This window comes from Canis lupus, chromosome 27 (genome assembly GCF_011100685.1).
Source record: "Canis lupus familiaris isolate Mischka breed German Shepherd chromosome 27, alternate assembly UU_Cfam_GSD_1.0, whole genome shotgun sequence".
Taxonomy (NCBI): Eukaryota; Metazoa; Chordata; class Mammalia; order Carnivora; family Canidae; genus Canis; species Canis lupus.
The window spans coordinates 12,392,754-12,417,341 of record NC_049248.1 but is presented as its reverse complement, the minus strand read 5'-3'; the positions used below and the strand labels follow the sequence as shown (position 1 = coordinate 12,417,341).

Genomic DNA, 24,588 nt, shown 5'->3' with positions numbered 1-24,588 from the left:
AAAAAGTGGACAAGATTAGAAGATAGGAAAATGTGTGGTGTTTCCCAGTCACCTTGCTAGCTGGGTAATATCTTTAATAAAGGTCTTGCTGGTATAGAAGATTAATTCTAAAATGAGGTTTTGACTTTTGGGCAGTTACTTATATTCTGCCCCCAATTTTCACTGAAAATGGAAAACTAAATTTTTATTTATTTACTTAGGATATTTATTTATTCACTTATTTGACGGAGAAAACGAATATAAGCAGGGGAGCAGCAGGCTGAGGCAGAGGGAGAAGTAGGTTCTCTGCTGAGCAGGGAGCCCGACATGGAGCTCAATCGTAGGACCTGGGATCATGACCTGAGCTGAAGGCAGATGCTTAACAGACTGAGCCACCCAGGTGCCCCCTAAATTTTTATTTTAATGCAGGAACATGTGTGTATATGTGTGTAGTGTGTAATCAAAAACACCCTTGTACAGTGTTCAGAGAAGATGCAAGTTGTCCTACCAGGAGACATTTTAAACCCTATGGTTAAACACCTGATAGAACATCCCCTTTTACTCGTTGGGCATTTGTTCTTGTTTGTTAATACTTGTTGTCACGCATGTTTGCCTTAGATAAAATTAAAGGACAAGTAAAGGAAGGTAATTCCCTTCATGCAGAATGAGGCAGAACCTTTGAGGTTTCAAGTGCCCTTAAATGGGATTCTACTTGTGTTTCAGTGGGAGCAGTGATCTGCTTCCTCATATAAAATCCTGTCAAGATTATATGAATTTGGACATACAGTGAGTTGAAAATCGTATTCCCAACTCTAGCAAATTGCAGAGCAATTACTCTGCTTATAAAAGAGGCTGTTAAACTAAAAAGTTTTAATCTTCTATCCAACAAAAATCTAATAGAACAATCCCACCGCATTTTATTTGTGTTTTATCAGTATTGGGAGACCCTGGAGATTAACATTGTTAACTATGGCATTTAAGAGACCAGAAGGCACCTGCACTTTGGGCTATATTTTTAAGAATAAAATACATGTGTGTATACAAATTTAACAGCTGCTTTAAATGGCTTAGGGGCATCTAATTTCATTACCACAGAATATCCAAATATCAGGAACTTTTTCTTAAATGAAACCCTCTCAAGTATGTAATTAAAGGAATTGTTTTCATTTTTACTTATGTGAGTGACTAAAAGCCTTGTTAATGTAAATATTCAGGAAGCTTGATTTTATTACCAACAATAAAAATCACATACAGCGGAAAATCCCTTCTTCTTTTGTCTCTAGCTGAAAGACAAACTCAAGCATTTTCTTTCCTGGCAGATGAATGAGCCATGTTGAGGGATCTTAGATGCTGTCAGTGGCTATCTCATTATAGAATGTAATTAATGATGTTAGTTTAAAGAGATACAGTATTTTTGGGGAGTGGGGGTAGGGGAATTTCCAAGTACAAATGTTAGGCAGTGTGGTATTCATTCACTTGCCAGGAAAAAGTAGTTTTATACAAGTTTTTACTAAAAGTTATTGTGAAATCATTGGAGATTTTTATTATGGAAATGACCCTTCATTCATTCATTAAAATAAGCACTTTGGCTTCTGAGTCTGGTAGGCTTTTTTTTCTGGACAAAAGATCCATTCTTTTTGCCAGTGGTCATCAATATGTCATTGTTATCAGCATGAACAAGTATTTACTGAGTGACTTGTAAGGGTGAGGTATTAGAAGGGATGCAAGGAAATATTGCACATACTTGGTCATCAAGGAGTTTACACTTGGCATCATCTCTTTATTTTCTACTCTTCATGAGTAGAAACAAATCACCATAAAAGAGTCCTTATTCTCCTCCCTGGTGGTTCTTCAGCTGGGGGTCCAGCACACCAGTCTCCCCTTTCCTAGACTGGGGGATAAAGTCACAATTAGCACTTCTCCCTTCTTGCTTTGAGAGCAGGGTGCTAGCTGGCTGCTTCTGTAGGGTAGTGGGGGAGAAGAAAGACAGGGTCCTGTGGCAGTTCTGGGCTCCTTTAGAATATGAAAGATTGGGAGGGACACAAGCAAGAAAAATAAGAGATCTATTGTCATTCTTTTTCTTTTTTCTTATTGTGGTAAAAACAACATAAAATTTGCCAACTTAACTAGTAGTGTTAAGTATGTTTGCATTGTTGTAAAACATATCTTTAGAACTTTTTCATCTTGCAGATCTGAAACTCTTTACTGATTAAACAGCAAAGCTCCGTTTCTCCCTGCCCCCAACCCCTAGTAACCATTCTGCATTCTGTTTCTAGGATTTTGACTATTTCAGATACCTCATGTAAGTGGAATCATAGTATTTGTATTTTTGTGACTTACTTTACTTAGCATAATGTCTTCAAGGTTCATCTATGTTGTGGCATTTGACAGGATTTCCTTCCTTTTGAAAGCTGATAAATATCATGTTATCATTTTACATGTAACCACACTTTGATTAGTCACCTGTCAATGGACATTTCAGTTGCCTTTAGTCATCATGAATAATGCTGCTATGAACATAGGTGGACCAAGATCTCTTAGAGACCCTGCTTTCAACTCTATTAGATATAATCCAGAAGTTGAATAGCTGTATCATTTGGTAGTTTTATTTTTCAGCTTTTTGTGGAGCTACCATGCTGTTTTGCATAATGGTTGCACTGTTTTATCCCCCTAACAGTGCACAAGGTTCTGAGCATCTTTTATAGACTTATTGGCTGTGTATATATCCTTTCTGGAGAAATATTTAGGTCCTTTGCCCATTTTTTGATTGGGTTCCATTTTGTTTTTATTTATTTATCAAAAAAAAAAACAAAACTTTTTTTTTCATGAGAGACAACAGAGAAGGAGGCAGAGACATGGGCAGAGGGAGAAGCAGGCCCTTGGAGGTAGCCTGGACTAGATCCCCAGACCCAGGATCACGCCCTGAGCTGAAGGCAGATGCTCAACTGTTGAGCCACCCAGGTGCCCCTGCCATTTTGTTCTTAAATATAGATTGGCAACTTAGAACTACTCACAGATCAGGTGTGATAACACAGGGATACAAAAATGGAATGAGTGGAATATTGCAGAGTTGCCTCACCCATCTCTAGTTGTTACCAGAACAGCTTGCTTAGTTGAGGGTTTTCTATTCCAAAGAACATTTGAGGCCTCAGATTCATCTCCTACTCTTCCTCTTCTTCCTCATTACCTATAAAACCATGGGGATAGACAAGATGATAACTGAGTGTTAAAATTCTTAGTTTTGAGAGTATTGCCTTTTACCAGCTGACCTCCAGTGGCTAAGATTTCCTTCAATTCTCAGTAATACTGGCCCGTTAGAGTGAGAAGTCTTTGTTGACGGCTAATAAGAAGCACTCCAGGGACATCTGGGTGGCTCAATGGTTGAGCGTCTGTCTGCCTTTGGCTCAGGTCATGATCCCAGCGTCCTGGGATCAAGTCCCGCATCAGGCTCCCTATGAGGAGCCTGCTGCTCCCTCTACCTATGTCTCTGCCTCTCTTTCTGTGTCTCTCATGAATAAATAAATAAAATACGTAAACAAAAAAAAATAGGAGCTCTCCACAAAAGCTTTATCAGATCTTTGGTTTTTTAACTTTTACAAATTTTACTCACTTTGCTTTTCATACTGTAGTATGGCCCTCAAATCCTGAGCCTAAAGATTAGTTCTTTAATTACTACTCTGTACAGGTCCTTCAGTGGGTATGTTGTACTTTGCCCTGGAGGTACACGGCAGTTGTTTTTTAAAAACCTACTCACATGAGGAAATAGAAGCTAAAGTTCATTGGACAGTGTATTGTTTTAAACTCATAGAGCAAACAGAACAACCAGTCCAAATTCAATACATTTTTATTTCTGTAAAACTAGCTATATTTTTTGGTTAAGTGCTAGCTTTAAAGAAGTATTACCCAACAGATTTGTTTATTCTTTGTGGCTTTCATACTGATACTGTGGTAGTAATTAAAAAGGAGTAATGTGATTGTGGTAGTTGAGGTTGAAGGGTACTGTGGACTATGCTATAATATGCTTAGAATTACTTTTCGATTTTAACTACTTGACCTTTTTTAAAAAAAATATTTTATTTATTTAAAAGAGAGAGAGCACGAGCACTGGGAGGGGAAGGAGGAAGGGCAGAGGGAGAAGGATCATGAACTGAGCTGAAGGCAGATGCTTTATGGAGCCACCCAGGTGCCCCTTCCAAGTACTTGATATTTTTAATTTTTTGTATCTTATGGATACTGTTTGTCAGATGACCAGTCTTCAGGGAGCTCATCTTAGTTGTATGGAGTTATATGTTATCACTATCTGGTGCTATGACTTTAAAATTCTCTAATACTAACAGCACTCTACAAGGTAATAAAAAACAAGTAAAATCCAGTAAACCAAATATGAATGAGTGAGGAATGTGCATGGTGACCCAGAAAGAGGGAGGAGTTGGTAGATCTTGCAATAGAACTCAAGATATCCAGTCCAGTATTGCCTTTGTGCTTTGCTGTCTGTGCCATCTGCATTGCTTTCTGGTATGTTGTCAGATCTTGATGGAACATTACCAGTTTCTTCTTTGGCCAAAATATTGAATAGAACTGAGTATGTGAACAGGGGAGATCATGCAGAAGACTAAGGTAACCTCAGAGAGCTACAGTGTGGGAAGCTGCCAGAATGTTCAGAGCCACCGTAAGTCATTCTTAACCTAGATTATACAGAACTCAAGAATTGAAATGCATTTGATAACATGACAATTTCATTGCAAAAGATTATGTAGGCCCTGTGGGGCTTCTCATCACCACCTCTCTGGTTATGGTGGTCATTTAGTTGTAAAAAAACAAATAACCCATAGAGAACAGGTAAAGTGAAAAGATAAAAGTAACTTGTGGTTGGTAATTAGTAGGTCAGAATTCATTAATGTCATCATTATTAAGAGTGTGTTAAGATTTCCCTTCCAAATGATAGCATTTCATATATTTATAATATATACAACTATTAGATGTTTTCGTTATCTATTTATGTTGCATGGGAAATACAACATTTTTATACTATAATTTCATTTCTGGTTTCTAAAAGTATACAATGTTACTCTTATTAACAACATTAATATCATCTGTAACAGAATTTCTTTTCCCTTTTGGATGCTTCAGAATCCACATTTTAAACATTAAAGTGGTATGGCTCCAAGACTATGATTTGGTTGTAATTTCTCTGATTGTTTTGTACTTGGTGGGGAAAGACTTGCCAGGAAATGTGATGGAAGCGATCCTACAATTTTGGTTAGATAGTAGCTTTCAGAATAGCATTATCCATTTATGTTTTTATCAGAGTAACTTAAAATTCGATCATGATTTGTGTGATAATAAGCTTTTTCTTTTTTTTTTTAAAGATCTATTTTTATTTATTTATGATACACACACACACACAGAGAGAGAGAGAGAGAGAGAGGCAGAGACACAGGCAGAGGGAGAAGCAGGCTCCATGCCGGGAGCCCGATGCGGAACTCGATCCCAGGACTCCAGGATCACGCCCTGGGCCAAAGGCAGGCGCGAAACCGCTGAGCCACCCAGGGATCCCCTAATAAGCTTTTTCTAATTAAATAGTGAATATATATATATGTAAACATTTTATTTTTTATTTTTTTAATTTTTATTTATTTATTTTTTTTAAAAAGACGTATTTATTCATTCAGAGAGAGTGAGAGAGAGGCAGAGACACACAGGCAGAGGGAGAAGCAGGCTCCATGCAGCGGGAGCCTGACGTGGGATTTGATCCCGGGTCTCCAGGATCGCGCCCTGGGCCAAAGGCAGGCGCCAAACCGCTGTGCCACCCAGGGATCCCTAAACATTTTAATAGTATTCAAATATCAAATTTAGGGATGCCTGGGTGGCTCAGTGGTTGAACATCTGCCTTTGGCTTAGTTCGTGATTCTGGGCTCTGCATCAGGCTCCCCATAGGGAGCCTGCTTCTCCCTTTGCCTATGTTTCTGCCTCTCTGTGTGTCTCGTGAATACATAAATAAAATCTTAAAAAAAAAAAAGACAAAAATTTACCACATTACTGTAAAAACAGAAAAATCATGTGACTATCACAATAGACTCATGAAGCATTTGTTAAAATCTATTATCTGTTCATGATGCAAAGCTCTTACCAAATAAAAATAGGGACTCCTAAATATACCAAATTCTGGTAAGGATGAAGAGCAAAGGGAATTTTCATGTGTCGCTGGTGGGAGTGCAAAATGGCATAACTGCTTTAGAAAACAGTTTGGCAGTGTCTTAGAAAGGTAAGTGTACACTTCTCATATAACTCATCAGCCCTACTCCTAGATGTTTACTTAAAAAAGAAAACTTGGGCAGCCCCGGTGGCACAGCGGATTAGTGCCGCCTGCAGCCCAGGGTGTGATCCTGGAGACCCAGGATTGAGTCCCGCGTCAGGCTCCCTGCATGGAGCCTGCTTCTCCCTCTGTCTTTCTGCCTCTCTCTCTCTCATGAATAAATAAATAAAATCTTAAAAAAAAAAAAAAAACTTACGTTCCCACAAAAACCTGTATTCAAATGGTCATGCAACTTTGTGAGTAATCACCCATAACGAGAAAGAACCCAAATGTCCTGCAACGGGAAATGAATATACAAAGTGTGGTATATCCCTACAAACTATCGATGTATGTCACAAAATAGATGAATCTTAAAGACGACATACTGTGTGAAAGAAGCCACTCTCAAGTTATGCACTGTGTTCAATTTAAGTCATATCCTAGAAAGACAGAACTGTAGGTATGGAGAACCAGGTGAGTGATTGCCAGGGATTGGAGGCGGTGATAGGTGTTTGCCAAGGAGTGACATGAGGGAATTTTTTGAACTTTTCTGTATCTTGGTTGTAGTGATGGTTACATTTGGTCAAGGCTCCCAGGACTGTACAATAGAAAATAGGAATTTTACTTTCTGTAAATTAAGAATAAAACTTTTTAAAAAGTAAGTTCATGGGGTGTCTGGGTGGCTCAGTCAATTAAGCATCTGTCTTCGGCTCAGGCCATGATCCCGGGTTCCTGGGATTGAGCCCCTCGTCAGGGAGCCTGCTTCTCTTTCTCCTTGCCCCTTGCTCATGCTCTTTCTCTCTCTCTTTCTCTCAAATAAATGAAATCTTAAAAAAAAATAAATTCAGTAATGTTCCTGGATACCAGGTCAGTATACAAAATGTGCATTTATGTATAACAGTAATAACCAGAAAGTGAAGTTTTGAGAAAGATGATATTTATAATATCATCAAGAAATTCAAATACCTAGGACTAAATAAATCTAATGGAAGATGTCTATAAAATCATTACACAAGCTGATTCTATATGGAAACACAAACAGCAAGAATAGCCAAGACAATAATATCAAAGAGAAGCAAAACTGTGGGATTTACACTATTGGATATGCAGTGTGGAATTAACAGATCAGTGGAATAGAGACTAGAAACAGACCCGTAAAAATATATATGTGTGTGTATGGAATAAATATATGTAAATATGTACATATATGTGTACATATATACATACATACACTTAATTTATAATTAATGTGTCATGTATAGCAATGTGGAAAGAACAATCTTTTGAGTAAATTTTCTGGGTCAATTGCATATCCTATCTATATCAGAAAAAAACAATTTTGACCCCTACTTCACATCATACATAAAAATAAATTTAGGTTAATTGTAGATCTAAATGTGAAAGTTTCCAGAGGTACTCAACATATTAGTCTTCAAAGAATGCTAAATAAAATCACGGTGAATTACCAATACATGCTGACCTGGATATCTAAAATTTAAGAGCAAATAAACATAACAGCAAAAAAAAAAAACCCCAAAATATCAAATAGCAACAAAGATTTAAGAGCAACTAATACTCTCAAACATTGATGGTAGAATTGTAAATTGGTATAGCTACTCTGGAAATTTGATAGTATTATATTAAAGCTCTTCATCGCACCTCTGATCCAGTAAATCCACTCTTTAAGTGTATACATAGCAGAAATGTGTGGTTTTGTTCACCGAGAGTCATGTACAAGACTGTTCATAGTACAGTTCGTAACAACTCCAGATTGGAAACAACCTAGATGGCCTATCAGGAAAAGAATGGGTAGATACACTGTCGTATATTCAGCGAAATACTATATAGCAGTGAACAGGAAAATTGCAATTAAACATGGGCTCATATATAGTGTTGAACATGAGTTTAGACAAAATGAATCTGTGGTGTCAGAATTCAGGATACTGGTGACTTTAGGGAGGGAGATTAATTGATAGAACAGTATATGAGGTATTCATATTTGTATGCTTTTTGGTATACATGTTGCATTTGAATTCTAAAAAGTTCATTAAGAGATATTTTGAGTGAACTAGGAGAGAATGGCATCCAGATTGTATTAGTTTCTTTTTTTTCACTAGGAAAGTTTGTATTATCAGTGTTGTAGGAGAGAAAATTATTTCTGTCTACAAATAAATAACTAGCTTCATGAATACATATATAGAACAGTTTTAAATTCTTTGCTAATTAAATCACATGTCTGAGCTGCTTAGGTTTTAATTGCTTTTGTTGCTAGGGAGAAACTCATTCTTCCTATATCCCTGTTGCTTTGTTGTTTTTTTACTTCACAAAATAATATGTTTTTGAAATAAGTCACAGAGATGACTTAGTAAAGCATAGTGAATAATCAGTATTTTAATAACATATGGTAAAAGATGGTGGCTATGCTTATTGTGGTGACCACTGAGTAATATACAAAATTCTCAAATCATTATGTTGTACACCTGAAACTAATATAACATTGTATGTCATCTATACTTCATTAAAAAAAGAATATATTTGTAGAAATCGTTCTACATCAGTACATATAGACATCTTTCTTTTTAGACAGTCATAGAGAATAATACTACACTGATATATTCAACCCATTTATTGTTCACTGACATTGAGGTTATTTCTGACTTTTTACAATTATAAACATGTTTTTCAGTGAACAGTATTTTACATATAATTGGGCAAATATTTATATGGGACAAATTATTGGAAGTAGAATAAGTAGAATTTTTGTATCTTAGAGTATGTATATTTTATTTTTTGTATATTGTCAACTTTTTGTTTGGAAATAATTTTAAATGTACAGAAAAGATCAACACTTATTGTTAATAGTTTGCTCCCTTTATCATCTGCTCTCTCTTCACATATATACATGATATATTTTTCCACTTGAGAGTAAGTTGGATGCACCATGGCCTTTTATCCTCAGCCATTTTAGTGGGTCTCCAAAGAACAAGGGTGGTCTCCTACCAACAGTGCTGTCAACTCCAGTGAACCTAACATTGATTTAATACCCCTATCCATTCGATTTTTGTTTGCCAGTCTTGTCAATTAATCCAATAAGATTCTTTGTAGCATTTTTTCCTTCTAGTACAGGATCTAGTTGAAGATCAGATACCGCATTTATTCATGTATCTTTTTAATTTCCTTTTATTTGATATAGTTCCTTGGCCTTTTTTTTTTTTTTTTAAGATTTTATTAATTTATTTGACAGCACAAGCAGGGGGAGCTGGAGTCAGACGGAGGAGAAGCAGACTCCCTGCTGAGCAGGGAGCCCAACATGGGGCTCAATCTCAGGACCCTAAGATCATGACCTGAGTCAAAGGCAGATGCTTAACTGACTGAGCCACCCAGGTGCCCCTGTCGTTTTTTTGTTTTGTTTTTATTTTTTTAACAATGTTATATATGTTATATATATATATATATTTTTTTTAAAGATTTTATTTATTTATTCATGAGAGACAGAGAGAGGCAGAGACATAGGCAGAGGGAGAAGCAGGCTCCATGCAGGGAGCCCGACGTAGGACTCGATCCTGGGTCTCCAGGATCCTGCGCTGGGCTGAAGGCGGCGCTCAATGGCTAAGCCACCCAGGCTGCCCTTTGTTTTGTTTTTAAATAACAACTTTATTGGGATATCATTCACATACCATACAATTTACCCTTTAAAAAAAATTGAGATCTAATTCATGACAATAAAATTTACCTTTTAAAGTAAAAAAAAAAAATCAGTGTTTTTTTAAAAAAATATTTATTTATTCATGAGAGACACACAAAGAGAGAGGCAGAGACATAGGCAAAGGGAGAAGCAGGCTCCATGCAGGGAGCCTGATGCGAGACTCGATCCCAGGACCCCAGGATCACGCCCCGAGCTGAAGGCAGATGCTCAACCACTGAGCCACTCAAGAGTCCCCCAAATCAGTGTTTTTATGTATACCCACAGAACTAGGTAAGCATCACAACTATCTAACTCCAGAACATTTTTATCACTCCCAAAACACTGTACACGTTAACAGTCATTCCCCATCACCTCCATCCCCCCCACCCTGGGCAGCCTCTGACAACTATTGACTTGTTTCTGTAAATTTGCTTGTTCTGGGCATTTCATGTATACATATTTATATAATATGTAGCCTTTTGTGTCTGGCTTCATTCACTTAGGATAATATTTTAAAAATTATTCAAATCATAGCAGGGGTGAATCAATATTCGTTTGTTTTTATGGCTGAATGATATTCCATTGTGTGGATATATACCACGTTTTACATATCCATCAATCCCATAGCCATTCATCATATAAATGTTGCTATGAACATTGTGTAAAAGTTTTTGTGCATGTTCTCAATACTCTGTTATCTAAATTCTGATATAGGCTTCATATGTCATTATAGCAGTCAGCAGGATTTTCTTGATCATTGTTTCATTTAGGGTTTCTAATGCGTCATGAGTAATCAGAGACATAATTGTTAGGAAGACATAGACCAGGCAGTTTTGTCATTCTGAAGTGGTCTGTTCACTAAAAAGTTTGAGGACCATAAAGTCTAGGCAGCTAACTTCTATCTCCAGCTATTCTAGGTTGTCCAACTCCTGAGCATTTACATCTTTGGCCTCCCTCACTGGACTTTCCAATAAAACAGACTGATTTTACTAAGACTTCCTCTTTTATTTTTCCTGCTTACGCTTTGTAGAGATGCTGATGGGCAGAAATGTCAGTGTACTCCTCAGTCAGATAACTGTCAGGGTCATAAGACCATCCTTCCCTCTTTACACTTCTCTTTATATTTATGTTGCGGGAGGTGGTGTTTGTCCCTGGAATCTGAAGGAAGGGGAGCTGTCATCCATCTCCCCGCTTTCCCTCTTCTAAGTCAGTGCTGCAAACTGCCTCCTGCAGATGAATCTGAGGCAGGAAGCAGCCAGCCTTGGGGTCCAGCTGAAAAGAAGTTGCCTCCAGAGTTTGTAAAAGAGTTTGCTGGCTAGTAATGTCCCCACTCCCTCCAAATTTTTCTTGGCCAGGAGTTTTTTGTGATTACAAAGAGATTGTATAGCACCCTAAGGAGTTAGGGTAGCAGAGCATCCAGAGTAAATACAGGTTGGTGAGATTTATCATCTCCTTGTTGACTCTCAGATATCACCACTAGAAATTCTTTCTCTTCTCACTCTTGGAGCACTCCTATATAGAGCCTTACAGGTATCTGTGAATAAATTTTATTTCTGTGGTATTGTCTTAAATTCTGTCATCTAAAGATGCCTGGACTAAAAGATTTACACAAAACAGATGTTCAGAAACTGTTATATAAGTGAACGAGCCACAAGTTAGACCCAGTACTCAAGGGGAAGAGTCGAATGAGCGCATTCTAGTCGTGTTTCTTCTATTGTATGTTAATAAAGGTATATCATGAATAAAAACTTCTGACTCTGGCTGAATGCTAATTTCCTTTTTTTTTTTTTAAAGTAACTACTAGCACAACCTTGAGAAGGTTGGGGGTGTCCTTTATTTAATGTAATATAGATTGTTTGGCTGGAGGCCCAAATCTTGGTTTCCGTCATCAACTTTATTAAATGAAGTTGTACAGGATTGGATCAGAGGGAGGGATTACAAAAGATTGTATGCTCTGTGATTTGCCCTTAGTAATGGGAAATTCCTGGGTGGAGATATTTATTTAACTTGAATTCATTCACAGGTGAACACTGAACTCTGTTTTATCTCCTCTCAACCTTTAAAAATCTTTTCTTGATACCTCTAAAAAACAGTGAAGAAAGATTGGAAACTAGATTGCTTCAACCATAAACTATTTTATGAAGCTAGAACAGGGTTCTGTGCCCCAGCATATCCTTGCGGACTTTTGTTGGGTCTCATAAGTGAATTGTGGTCTTTCGTTATTTCTGGAATTAGAGAAATTGTGACATTGAGAACTTGGTCTGTTACCTGATGATATGTTCAGGACCCCAGACTTCGAGCAGATATATAACATATACACTTCAGAATGTAGGTGAGGTGGATTTTAGTATTATGTGTGTCGCCCAGTTTCTCCTTTTCTCCTGCTTAAATTCTGCCTTCCAGATGGTCTTCTGCGACCCTTCCTTGGGAGGCAGTAAAAAAAAAAAAAAAAAAAAATTCCCCATCTATCTACTTGTGTAAGAAATACTGATGCCTGGGTTCCATTCTCCAGAGATTCTGATTTATTGATCCTGAGGTACATCAGGATATTTAAGAGGTGATTTTCATGTGCAGCCAAGGTTCAGAGCTACTGTGTTAGCCAGCATGCTCCTCCATTAATTCTGTATTGAGTTATTCCCTTTTTAGCAAGTGTTATGATTTATAAAGTACTAGTCTACATATTTACTGTGTTCCCATTTGAGCCAGTGAAGCAGACAAGCTTCTGCTTTCAGGATTCCTTGTTCTTCATGAATGTTGTGTGTGGGTTTATTATCTTATTTTGTTCTCTTCTTACATGTGTATTTCTTCTCTCTTTTTAAAAAAGATTTTATTTTTAAATAATCTCTATACCCAGTGTGGGGTTCGAACCCACAGCCTTGAGATCAAGAGTTGCAAGTGCCCCTCACATGGCTATTTCTCTGCAGCTTCATGGCAGGCTGGCATATTGGTGAGGCCATGTCTCCTCACAGCCACACTAATCAGGTGTTTTAAAAGAGTGTATTTTTTTCTCATCCTTTGAAATCTGTTGCTTTCTATGCCTTTCTAGAGCCTATTAACATTTGTCAAATGTTTGGTAAGACCTTTATAGGGTTGTGGAAAACACTACTCTATGGGAGCTCTAGTTTCTGTTCACTGCTAAGGAATTGTGTGACTGGGCAAGGCCTTACCATTTTATAAAAGGGATATTATTAATCCATCAGAATGCATGTACTAGGAATGGAATGGAATGCTTGCTTCAGCTATGAGATTTGGATTCTCTCAAGCTGACATCTCATTCTTCCCATTATTGGCAATTCCTATTGCCATTTTACGTTCAAATGCAACTTTTGTACCTTTTGTCCTTCAGGTAAGAGAGAGACTAAGAATCGGTAGGTTTTGACAACTGATTGAATGTGAACATTGAGAGAACAAAATGTGTTTTTAGGACCATTTTTTTCAAACTTGCCTGATCCAGAGAACCTCCTGGGACATTTATTAAATGTCACAGTCTCCAGTTAGGACCTCAAGTATCAGTCTCCAGGGACAGGGCCTGGGTGATCATTTTTGTATTTTAAGTAAAGTTTCTGAAGTGATCCTGTAGTTAGACAAAACTGAGAAGTTGCTCTACAGAAAATTGAATATAGTAGGTGGTCAATAAATGAACATGTGTCTTTTCCACTAACCCATTTAATTTTTCTTTTTAAAGCTTTTATTTGAGAGAGAGAGAGAGAGAGAACCCAAGCAGGGGAGGAGGGGTGGAGGGAGAGGGAGACCCACTGACCAGTGAGCCTGACATGGAGGCTCCATCCCAGGGCTCCGGGACCAGGACTCCAGATGAAGGCAGATGCTTAACTGACTGAGCCACCCAGGCACTCCCCACCCCCCATTTAATTTTTCTTTCTGGGCTTTTACATTTTAGCTTTAGTCCACAACCCCAGAATTCAGAAGAGCAAACACTATTTGAAAGAGAAAAAACTGAACACTTAATGCATTTTGCTTAGAGGGCCTTTTAGTTTCTGATACTTGGTGTTCTGTGTTGCTTAACTATATTGATAGCAAATGGTAATAGGTTTCTTTTGCACCTATTTGAGAATTTGTGCAGTGAGATGAAATAGTGTAGCCTTGTAAGCATATTATTGTTGGAGTCTATGCCATGGACTACATTTTATATGAGAGAGTGAAGCTAGATATTTTGGTATTTAAGTCATTGAACTCTTAATAGACAATATTGTGGGCTGCTTTATACTAAATTTCACTTGTGGCAAACTTATTTGTAATGATTGTGCTTTCAATTTTAATTTTGAATATGTGGTCTTTGGTACTGCAGGTTACTTTTGGAAAAAGGACATTGCCCTGTACTAAACTGTATAATGCTTTGTATAGAATACATATGAATGCTTCACACCTTGAAGCAGTGTTGTCATAGAGTTATGTAATTAAATTTTTAAAAAATCTCTAATTTTTTTTCACACCACTGAGTCACTGTTGTGCATGAATCTCATGATTCTGTATTAAAACTTGTTTTGATTAATGACTCATACAAAATAATTTTTGCTTTTTTCCTCTGAATAGCACAAGCATGACATAAATTATGACTAATTACAATATATATGCTTTAGACTTTGTTGTAGAAGATATATATTTTATACATGCATATATTTATGTTTGTGTATATACATGTGTACATATGTGTGTATAAAGTGGAAATGTTAGAAATTACTGAAAAACATATGGGAAGAAGTAACTTATAATGCCAACATTCAGTATCTGCCTCTGTTTGCTTTCTCATTCTGCTTTACTTATTTTGGCTTTTTCTTTTTTTTAGATGTATTTACTATTCATGAGAGAGAGAGAGAGGCAGACACATAGGCAGAGGAAGAAGCAGGCTCCCTGTGGGGAGCCAATGTGGGACTCATCGGCAAGTGAGTCCCAGGCAGGACCCCGGGATCATGACCTGAGCCAAAGGCAGATGCTCAACCACCGAGCCACCCAGGCGCCCCTTATTTTGGATTCTTAATATGACTAATTCTTCTGGTTTATGAATAGTGACCGACCTAACCAGTAAAACTTGAACCTATACATACTGTTATTTTGCTTGATGTGGGTTCATACGAGGCAGGGACAGAATAGGGTATTGAGATATTTCTGGATGTTTTTAATTGTAGAATAACTTAGTAATGTAGTCTAAATAGCCATTTTCATGGACACCTTCAGTCAGGAAGTCAATTATTTAATAAGGGTATATTTTGTGCCAGCCATACTGCCTTGGACTCTGACTGTCACCAGTTCCTTGGCTCTTTGCTTCCCTGTGAAATTTTAAAGTCACCGTTCTAGGCCAGGCCCATACTTAGACAACTTAAAACTGTATAGGTTATAACTGCTCAGTCCCTTTGCTTCCATTTTACCTTTTTTTTTTTTTTTAAGATTTTTTATTTACTAATTCATGAGAGACAGAGAGAGGCAGAGACACAGGCAGAGGGAGAAACAGGTTCTCTGTGGGGAGCCCAATGCAGGACTCGATCCCAGGACCCCAGGATTACGACCTGAGCCAAAGGCAGACACTCAACCACTGAGCCACCCAGTCATCCCGCTTACATTTTCTCCTTATTTCAATCCATGGAAAGTTACCAGTGAAATTCCTCCAGCGGTGTTCTCATGTTCTGTTCATAAAGCCCACAGTGGCTTAGGTGACTTTAGACTTGCAGGATGCCACACAGCTGGCTCCTTCCACTTCACCAACTAGGTTTGTTACTTGCTGTTACAATCCATGCTCTAGATGGGAAAATGTGCACAGGATTTATCCCTCTGCTTTTGCTCATGTATTTTCTTTACCTGGAATTTTCTTTCTTCTCTTTTCTGCCTGGCAGTTCATGCCCCTGTTTTCCTTCAAAATCTCAAGACACCTTCTTCTTTGACTTGCTGTACACCTGCTGCTAACATGTTGTCCTTTTATATTTGTGCGAATGTCAGTTTTCTTTTTTTTTTTAAGATTTTATTTATTCATGAGAGACACAGAGAGAGAGAGGAAGAGGGAGAAGCAGGTTCCCCTTAGGGAGCCCGATGTGGGACTCGATCCATGAACTCCAGGATCATGCCCTGAGCCAAAAGCAGGGCGCAACCGCTGAGCCATCCAGGTGTCCCCATTTTTCAACGGATTAATATCAGGGCCTTCCGTCCATTCTGTTTTCTCCCCCCACGTCATCCCATACTGTTTTGGAAACCTAAATTAATTCAACTTAAGCCAATATAGGCACAGGTATTTTTCAGAGCAGGGAAGTTAAGGGTCCATAGGAAGGTGTGCTGCATATGGCATGCCTTAGCCAGGCTGATGTCACTCCAGAATGCAGTACATCCAAAAGGTGACAGAATAACTTAACTTCTTTAAAAAAACAACCAGATAGCAAATAGGAGCACCATCCTCTTACACTTCCATTTTTGAGCAAGTGTTTTCAGGAAAAAAAAATTTTTTTTGACTCCTGGGTATTTATTTTATCCTGTGGATTATATTAGTATTTATTTTGCTATTCAAATTGGGAAATCCTTTTTAAAATATGAACCAGTAGAACTGGGAGCTAAGATAAGGGGCCTGTAGTTAAGTTTTCTGCTCTGCCTTTTCTTCTCTTTGAAGGTCCTTGGGATGGTCTTGTGCTGAAATGACAAGAGAACTAGTGGTTCCCCAGGGAGGATGGTACAGGAAGATGGGGAGAGCTGGGCAGGGACGCTGCAGGCACAGGTGTCTGTCAGAACCTGCCAGTCGGACTTTTGATGAAGACTGCTTCGTCCACATGTGCAGAGCTTCCTTCCTGCTTTAAAAATCTGAGCAATAGATTATAAAATAATTCAGATCTCGTTCATTTTCTAAGCAAACCTAATGTGGAAACATTGAGAATTTGTGTCTTCCTTTGAAGTTTAGAGATGGGTTTTACCTTTAGTACCTAGATCATCAAAACGCTTCTTAGCTCATGAGAATGGAAGATACTAATAAGTTCATCGATCTCTACTCAGTATAGCCATGTGTGAGACATTGACCTGGAGAAGATTTCTCTCTCTCTCCTCTGAAATAAAACTCTTGATTTTACAGTGAGGAAAGATTTCCAAGGTTGATAATGTACCTGACTCTATGGATGACTGTCTCAAAGCAGTCTGGAGCAGTCGTGGGCACTCTTTATCTTTATAATAACAACCCTTATCAGGGGCCGTGGCCCTACTCCTTTCCCCTCACCCCCACCCCACCTCCCACGGAACAGAAAGTGGATTCATGATAAGGGTTTAAGGAGACAAGAAGAGGCTTGGTTATCATCATGAAGGAAGAGATGAAAATTAAGCGGAGAGGGGGAGAAGAGTTAGGGGAACAGCAAAGCCTCTTAGAACAAATAAGAACAGCAAAACTATGGTTAGGTGATGGTATGGAGCCAAATTATGGGAAAAAGATGGTCGGTGAAAAGGACAGAATAGAAAAAATAACTCTGGGATGAGGACAGGGAGGACTCTGATTCTTATCATGGCTGCTCGGTCTCCTTGCTGTCCTGTGGTGCTGTGATTCTTCCCCCGGGTCCTGGCCTTGCCACCCACTTTGCCCTATGGTACCGCTTCCTGATGATATTAGCTTCCCAGGCCCCAGAAGGGGAAGCGCGAGGACAGATGCAGTGACTTAAATTAGCACAGCCCAGGAGCCTGGAGTGAACAGTGCTGCCGCCGCCCAGTCTTCCTCTGCCCCTGGCCTCCCTCCCTTTATTTTGTACCTGGTGGAGTAACAAGCCCCAGAAGGGGCTCCTGCATACTATGGGACTGGCAGAGGGAGAGAAGTCACTGTCATGGAGCAAACCTTGGAAATCCCACACCACAAAAGGAATGATCTGGTGCAGTTGCCCTGCTGTTTGTAAGCCCGCTGCCCAGGAGTGACCCATTTTAATTTGTGTGTTGTAGAACACGAGCTGTAACTGCCTAACATGATTACTTCATGTCCTGTTAAACACCTCACTGACACCCAAGATGCACTGACCATGACATCATCATGTTCTTAGTGAAATGGTCTTTAAGATGTTAAGTGATCACAGGACTCCTCCTTTTACAGGTGAGGAAAAAACAGGCTTGGGGGAAGGCAAGCGACTCTTGCTATGACATTTTAGTGTCTGTGGAGGAGCTGAAATTAGGAACAAGATCTCCTGAATCCTCTCCTGAGTCCTCTGGTCCACGTTTGTGGTTGTTTTTAAAAAACAATACACCATAAAATCTTAGTTGTTTCTATATTCCCAGATTTGTTTTTGATGTCAAGCGGCAAAGAAAATCATCAGGCCTAGATGGAAGTGATGGGCAGAGAGAAAGAAGCCTGTCATGGAGGTTTTCTGTGATTGTAGAGTCCTGCAGCTCCTGCTTTTACCATGAGTGTTGCTGAGCAAGGGGCCTGCAGCACCCGAGGCCTGGCTGCTGTCCCAATCTTGAGGCCCCAGAGTTATTTTTAGCCTCAGGGCCTTGGAAGCAGGTGTGGTCCAGGCTTGAAGGCCATGCCTGGAATGTGTTCAAGTCTTGTTGTGCATGTCTATTTAGGAGCTCAGAATAGTGACGAGGCTTCTGTATATACTTGGTTAAAAGAATTTGTGCTTTTCCAGTGAGAGGGATGAAAGTCATACTGGGTTTCATTTGTGATGCTTTAAGCAGGTTTATTTTTGAAACTATAAATTGAGATACGTTTTAAGAGTGTTAGGGAATATATTAATTTTAAAAAGAAAAGTAGCTATAAAATCTTGGTGTATAGAAGAAAGCTTTTGTATTAAGAGTCATACCCCAACTGAACTACTGAAAGTCCAGGTTTGTAGTCCTAAGTGTGTGATTTAAAATTTAATTTTTCTTGTCTCTCTCCTCCTACCAACATTATTGGTATTGAAAATAATTGTTTGTAAGTTCTTTTGTGAAGTAAAAATGCAGCTTTTACCTTGGGTAAACATCAATTTTCCTGAATTGTATTTTTATTTTTTTAAGATTTTATTTATTCATGAGAGACACACACAGAGGGGCAGAGGGAGAAGCAGGCTCCTTGCAGGGAGCCCGATGTGGGACTGGATCCCCTGACCAGGATCACGCCCTGAGTGTGAAGGCAGACGCTCAACCCCTGAGCTACGCAGGCATCCCCCTGTATTGTATTTGTTCATCTTTTTACCTTTCTTGAACTCACACTTTTCTTAATGGTCCTGATGAGGAGCAATGTAGGCAAAGCCACTGGAGCCACTTTAGTGGTCTGAGTGTGTGTCATGCCCTTTTTCTGAGACTTTTTTGTATTTCCCAAGATTGTGGAAAAGAATATAAATATTGCCTTAGTTAGCCAGCAAGCTATTGTGACAGTTTGAATGTGTCCCATCACATGTGCATGTGCGTATGTAGGTGTTTTTGCGATTCTGTTTAATCTATTGTTTTGTAACTTGATTTTATTCTCTTCATTTATCAGGACCATCTTTCACTATCAAGAGGTGTGCTTTTATACCATCATTTAAGAATGTTGCATGACACTGTGTTTTGTAGGATTTATTATAATTCGTAAGGTTGTTCCCCTTCTGTTGAACATATAGGCTTTTCCCAGTATTTTTCGTATGTGTTTTAACTGAAAGGTGAAAGTGTTTCTTGTAAGTCACTTTGAAAATATCCTTGTAAGCCATTTTGAAATTATCTTCAGGAGAATATAATTTGACATTCTGTTTTACTTATTTTAGTATTGAGAGATTTAAATAGATAACATTCCCAAATATTGCTGTTACAAACTCGGGCTCAAGTGGGAGTGATGGCAGGTTTGGTATTGATGATTTCTAGTTGTTTTCCATTGCTTGTTCCTAGTACCTTCTGATCTTCTTTGGAAAAATTCAATTATAGCCTCTCTTCCACTAGATTGGGTTCCAAATTGTCCAGATGTCTACACTGGTCATAATATCGTTGGTAATTTCACTCTTTGTCAGGAAAGCATACCTTATTTTTAATGTAGTGGAATTTTGTTGTATTGGGGGTGGAGTGGACATGGATAAAGGTTATAAGCTTACATTAGGGTTACCAATCCCTTGAGTAAGTAACCTAACTTACAGAGCCCTTGTGGGAAGTGTTTGATATATCTTCTGACAGGGAGAACACATTTTTTAAAAATTTTAATTTAAAGATCCTTTAAGCTGCTTCCTTCTTGTCTAGATGTGTTCAGGCACACATCTTAACATGTCTTTGATATTTTACTACATTTTGTGCTACATCTGCTACATGCTACATTCTGTGCTCTAAAACCAAGATTCCATTATTAGGTACAACACATTTGTGGAATTGGAAGAATTGTATTAAATTGATATTAATAGTAATCTTCCTTGTTACAGTCTTTTCATACAGAACTTTCTTTTTATTCATGTGCTAAGGAGTGCACTAATAGAGGAACCACAGCTTCTCCCTTTGTAATTTTAGGAAGAAACGATACTGAACTTGTGTGTGTGTGTGTGTGTGTGTGTGTGTATCTCATACTGAAGTTAAATGTGTGAGTGCCTGGAAATGCTTCATTTCCAATAGATAAAACCATCTTTCTGAAGAAAGAGGGAGCACCTGCCACATCCTCTCTGAGCACTTGCCCACTTCCATGTTACCTTGGCCAGCACTGTATTCATTGGCCTCGGGCCTTTGATGTAGAGAACCACAGTCTTCCTGGTGTCCACATAGCTCACTCTCACCTCCTCATGGTTTGTCCTTCACCAGCATAGTAAGATCTTCTCTGAATACTGTGTTTAAAATTGCTACTACCTATCTCAGCTCTCCTTCTTCCTTCCCTGCTTGGTTTTCTCTCCACAGCTCATGCATCATCTATCATACAGCATGTTGTATAGTTGCTATTTGTTACATTTCTCATAGCTGAATTACAAGCTGCAGAGAACAGGAGTTCTTACCTAGCTCATTTTTGCTGCATTTCTCCAGCAGTGCCTAGCCCTCACTAGGTGCCCAAGAACTATTCATTAGTTGAGCAAGTAAGTGACAGTCCTGACAGATGCTCAAGGAACAACACCAAGATGTTCATGTTAGAGGTCAGATGAGGATCTGACCTCTGTTTGGTTTGTCCTGAATCTTTCCTCTCCTGCCTCCAGCCCACCTTAATTGCAAATACCTTTCCAAAACATTGTCTCCCTGACTCTCAGATTAAACCACTGATCACTTTTTCTCTTGCCCAGATACTTCATCCAAGGATCCTTCCATTCCCATTCCCTTAAGACCACCTCATATACAGGCCCTTCTAGGGGCGGAGTCCTTAGTTGGGTTGAGGTGCCTGGAGAAAGTATTACATGTTAGAGGGGGTAAGCCAGGGAACTATGGGTGCAAGAAGTATGTTTAGAATAGGCACATGGTATGGTGGAAAGAGGGGAGGAGGAAGGGAGGTCTGATGGGTCAGGGAAGGGGAAGCTAGTGAGACAGGTAAGCAGAAACAGGACGATGGAGACTCCAGCTGAGCCAATACCAAGAGTATGGTGCTCTTCTTGAGCAGAAACTTGAGGTTTCTGAAATCCGGACTATACCTGGGCTGGCTTGTAACTGAAGCAAAGGCAGTATATTTAGTCTTTGAAGCATGGCTGCTCTTCCAGCCTTTCTCTGTGGGTCCTTGAGTTATATATAATCAACCTACACCTCTGATTGATTGTAGGTTCTCTCAATCAATGGTGCTGTAAGTCGGTGAGAGATGGCTGGATTTTATGATGCTAACAAGTGCTGTCTCTATGTCCACTACTATCTAGACACTTGGGCTTCAAGCAGTCTATCCCATTATTGCTGCCACTTGTCAAAATGTATCCTCTATTTTGGGGTCAAGACATTAATAGGCAACTAAAAACACATTAAGTTTATATAGTCTTCTTGGTTTTGGTGAGGGTGTTTTTTGTTTGTTTTTCGTTTTTTTATTGAATATATTTTACCAAATATCAGAGTTCAGAATTTCTGTTTAGGATTTACCCACAGCATTTGAGGCAAAGTTGCTTTAAATCAGTATAGATAGCCTAAGTCAAATATGTTCTTGCTTGTTTCCAGATGTTGTAGCCTGCTTTTTTCCCTTTTGATTTGTTCAGTTTTTCTGTTACTGAAAGTCTATGTTTAAGGCTCTGCCTTAAGGCTGTTTAGTGTATCTTGTTGCCTATTTCTTTAGTTTTATTGGAGGAAAAAAAATTTTAAGACTGGCATGTAGTTTAATAAAAGCAAACTTCTCACCTGACTATATCCTTTCCATAAATTCTCTGAGAACTTGAACTTGAGCCTAACCAAATAAAGCTCAGTCACTTTCCTTGCTAAACAGGTGCTTAAGCACCCCATAGTCAGAGGATCCTTTTCCTTCTGAGATTTCTTTGTGAAAGGAAGTATTCAAAATGGAAATTTGCCTCTCTCTGATGGGGAGCCCCTGCCTCCCCATAGGTCCCACCTTTCAGGCCAGAGGGCATATTCCTAGAGTCCTACCCCTTATCTGCTTGTTGAAGGCCTTGATGTGGGCCTGAGGCCTGCAGTGCCTGGTGACAGAGGAGCTGTTGCTGTTGGCAGAAAATAACCAATGGGTAGGTAGAAGGGGGAAATGGTGTGTGAGAAAGGTTCTCCCTTTTTTCCTGACGGGAAATACAAAGCTTCAGTACGACTGACCTGGAAGTCATGATCTTACCTGGAGAGTTGAAAAAAGTAACACCTTCTCTGAGAACAGGAGGGAGATGCTTCATGGAACCATGGAGTCATTTTAAAGCAAACTTAATCCTTAAAGAATTTTCTGTTGGGGGCACTAGCTTTAAGGCTGTGTTAGGAGTAGTGAAGAAAATCAAAAGAAACAAATTTTCCTTTTAGTTAATTACTTTAGAGGCAAATACTGTTTTTTGTATAGTCAGACTGTACATTGTACTTTTAATTAAAACCGACTCCACTTGTTCACCTTATCATTAAAATAGGCTTATGGATCCTCTGATATAACTAATTCAGTAGTACCCTTTATTTCATTGATACTCTTGCATGGTAGAGTGAATTTCAACAAATAAAACTCCACTAATTTCCATGATAAAATCAAAGATAAATTTCCATAGGTAACCAAATGAAATATAAAACATGAAACAAATTACACACAAACTTTAAAAATTGTATATTAAAGGGAGAAGGTTCATATGTTAATATTAAATATTAAAATATAAAGCAAATTGGTAAAATGTAAAATATACCAAAAATGGCATTTCTTAAGGGGATTTGGCCATTTTGTTCACTGACCTGTATAGTCATTCTGTTACACTAAAATGTTGCCTCAGCCAATCTCTTTCCCTTCATAAATAAAGTTTTTTAAAAACCTTCATTTCTGAAAATGGATTAATTTGCAAATATATTTTTTTTTAATTTGCAAATATTTGTTTAGTGGCTCTGGTTAAAGTTACTAGTCTTTGGCATGATAAATACTGGTTTCTTGACCTTTTTAAAATTTTTTTATTTTTTTAGAAATAGAAAACTTTATTATATGCATAGAAAAAGAGTTCTTTAGTTGTCTTCTAAAGGGCCTACCGCCACCCAGATTTCCTTGATTGTAGACTGGGGCATCACATCAATTTCCTCAGAAGAGTCTTCCCACTGCTCTGGCCACCTGCCTCATCTCCTGGGAGTTGGGGGTGGTCCCTCCACAGCCAAGAGGACAATGGGAAAAAAATCAAATTGTAGTATTTTAAGTGAAAGAAAAAAGCAGGGTGCACAAGTGTATATCCATATAACTCATTGAACAAAGGGAGGAAGGGGAAGACTATATATTTGTATCTTATTCTGTATTCATTTAAAAAAAAAAATCTTTGGAAGAAGTCAGAAGAAACTATTCACCCTGGTTTCCAGTAGAGGGCAGGGGGAGGACCTGGGCAGCAGAAGATTTTGAGTGTATTCATGTTTTTCACTTAATATATTTGTTGGAGTTTTGATATTGTGGCAATTTTTAATAGCTTTGTTGAAGTATAATAAACATACAATAAACTGTACATATTCATAGTTTGTATACATTTTTAAACCAGTGAATGTTACCTATTGAAAATGGAAAGAAGAGGGGCGCCTGGCTAGCTTAGCAGTGTGTGTGACTCTTGATCTCAGGCTCATGAGTTTGAGACCCACATTGGATGTGGAGATTACTTAAAAAAAGAAAATCTTAAAAAGGAAGGAAAATACTTAAAAATTTAAAAATCGTTTAAGTAAACTGATAAATAATAAAGCTGGTCTGCCCTGGGGTTTTGTAAGATGCATTTGGGCCCTTACGGTCCAATCTAAGAATGTTTATTCCTCTTGACTTCTTGTAGAAATTTTGGGTAAGATGAACTTGGTGGATTTGCCAACAATAAAATGTTCTTTTGTCATCTTCTAAATCTTACTGATGCAAATGTTTTCAAAAACAAAACTATCACAGACATTTTCCTGATCTCAAGGTATTGACATTCTTCAGAATGACTAAGGGAATGCCCAGAAATTTCTAAGTTAGTTGCATCCTAGGATGAGGACTTAACCAGAATCCTCTAGCTATAAATAAAGTTTAAGGCTATTGTTTTCCTACCCTCCCTCACCCCCTTGGTAGGGCTCTGCCTCTCACATAACCTATTTGAGACTACAGAAAATCAGAGCTTGGGCATAAAGGTAGGCTGGCTTCAGTACATGAAAGGGTGTAACT

The 24,588-nt window shown here is 38.5% G+C and overlaps 1 protein-coding gene across 9 annotated transcripts in view; it reads left to right on the top strand.

Annotated features, from left to right (window-relative positions):
* Positions 1-24,588, top strand: part of DUSP16 (dual specificity phosphatase 16) — a 121,451-nt gene that overhangs the window by 51,036 nt on the left and 45,827 nt on the right. The window contains exon 1 of one of the 9 annotated variants that reach the window (XM_038576830.1): positions 4,531-4,648. The exons of the other annotated variants lie outside the window; for them this stretch is intronic. The gene's annotated coding sequence lies outside the window, so the exon portion shown is untranslated. Of the gene's footprint in view, positions 1-4,530; positions 4,649-24,588 lie in introns of those variants that run through there. 9 annotated transcript variants of the gene reach the window in all.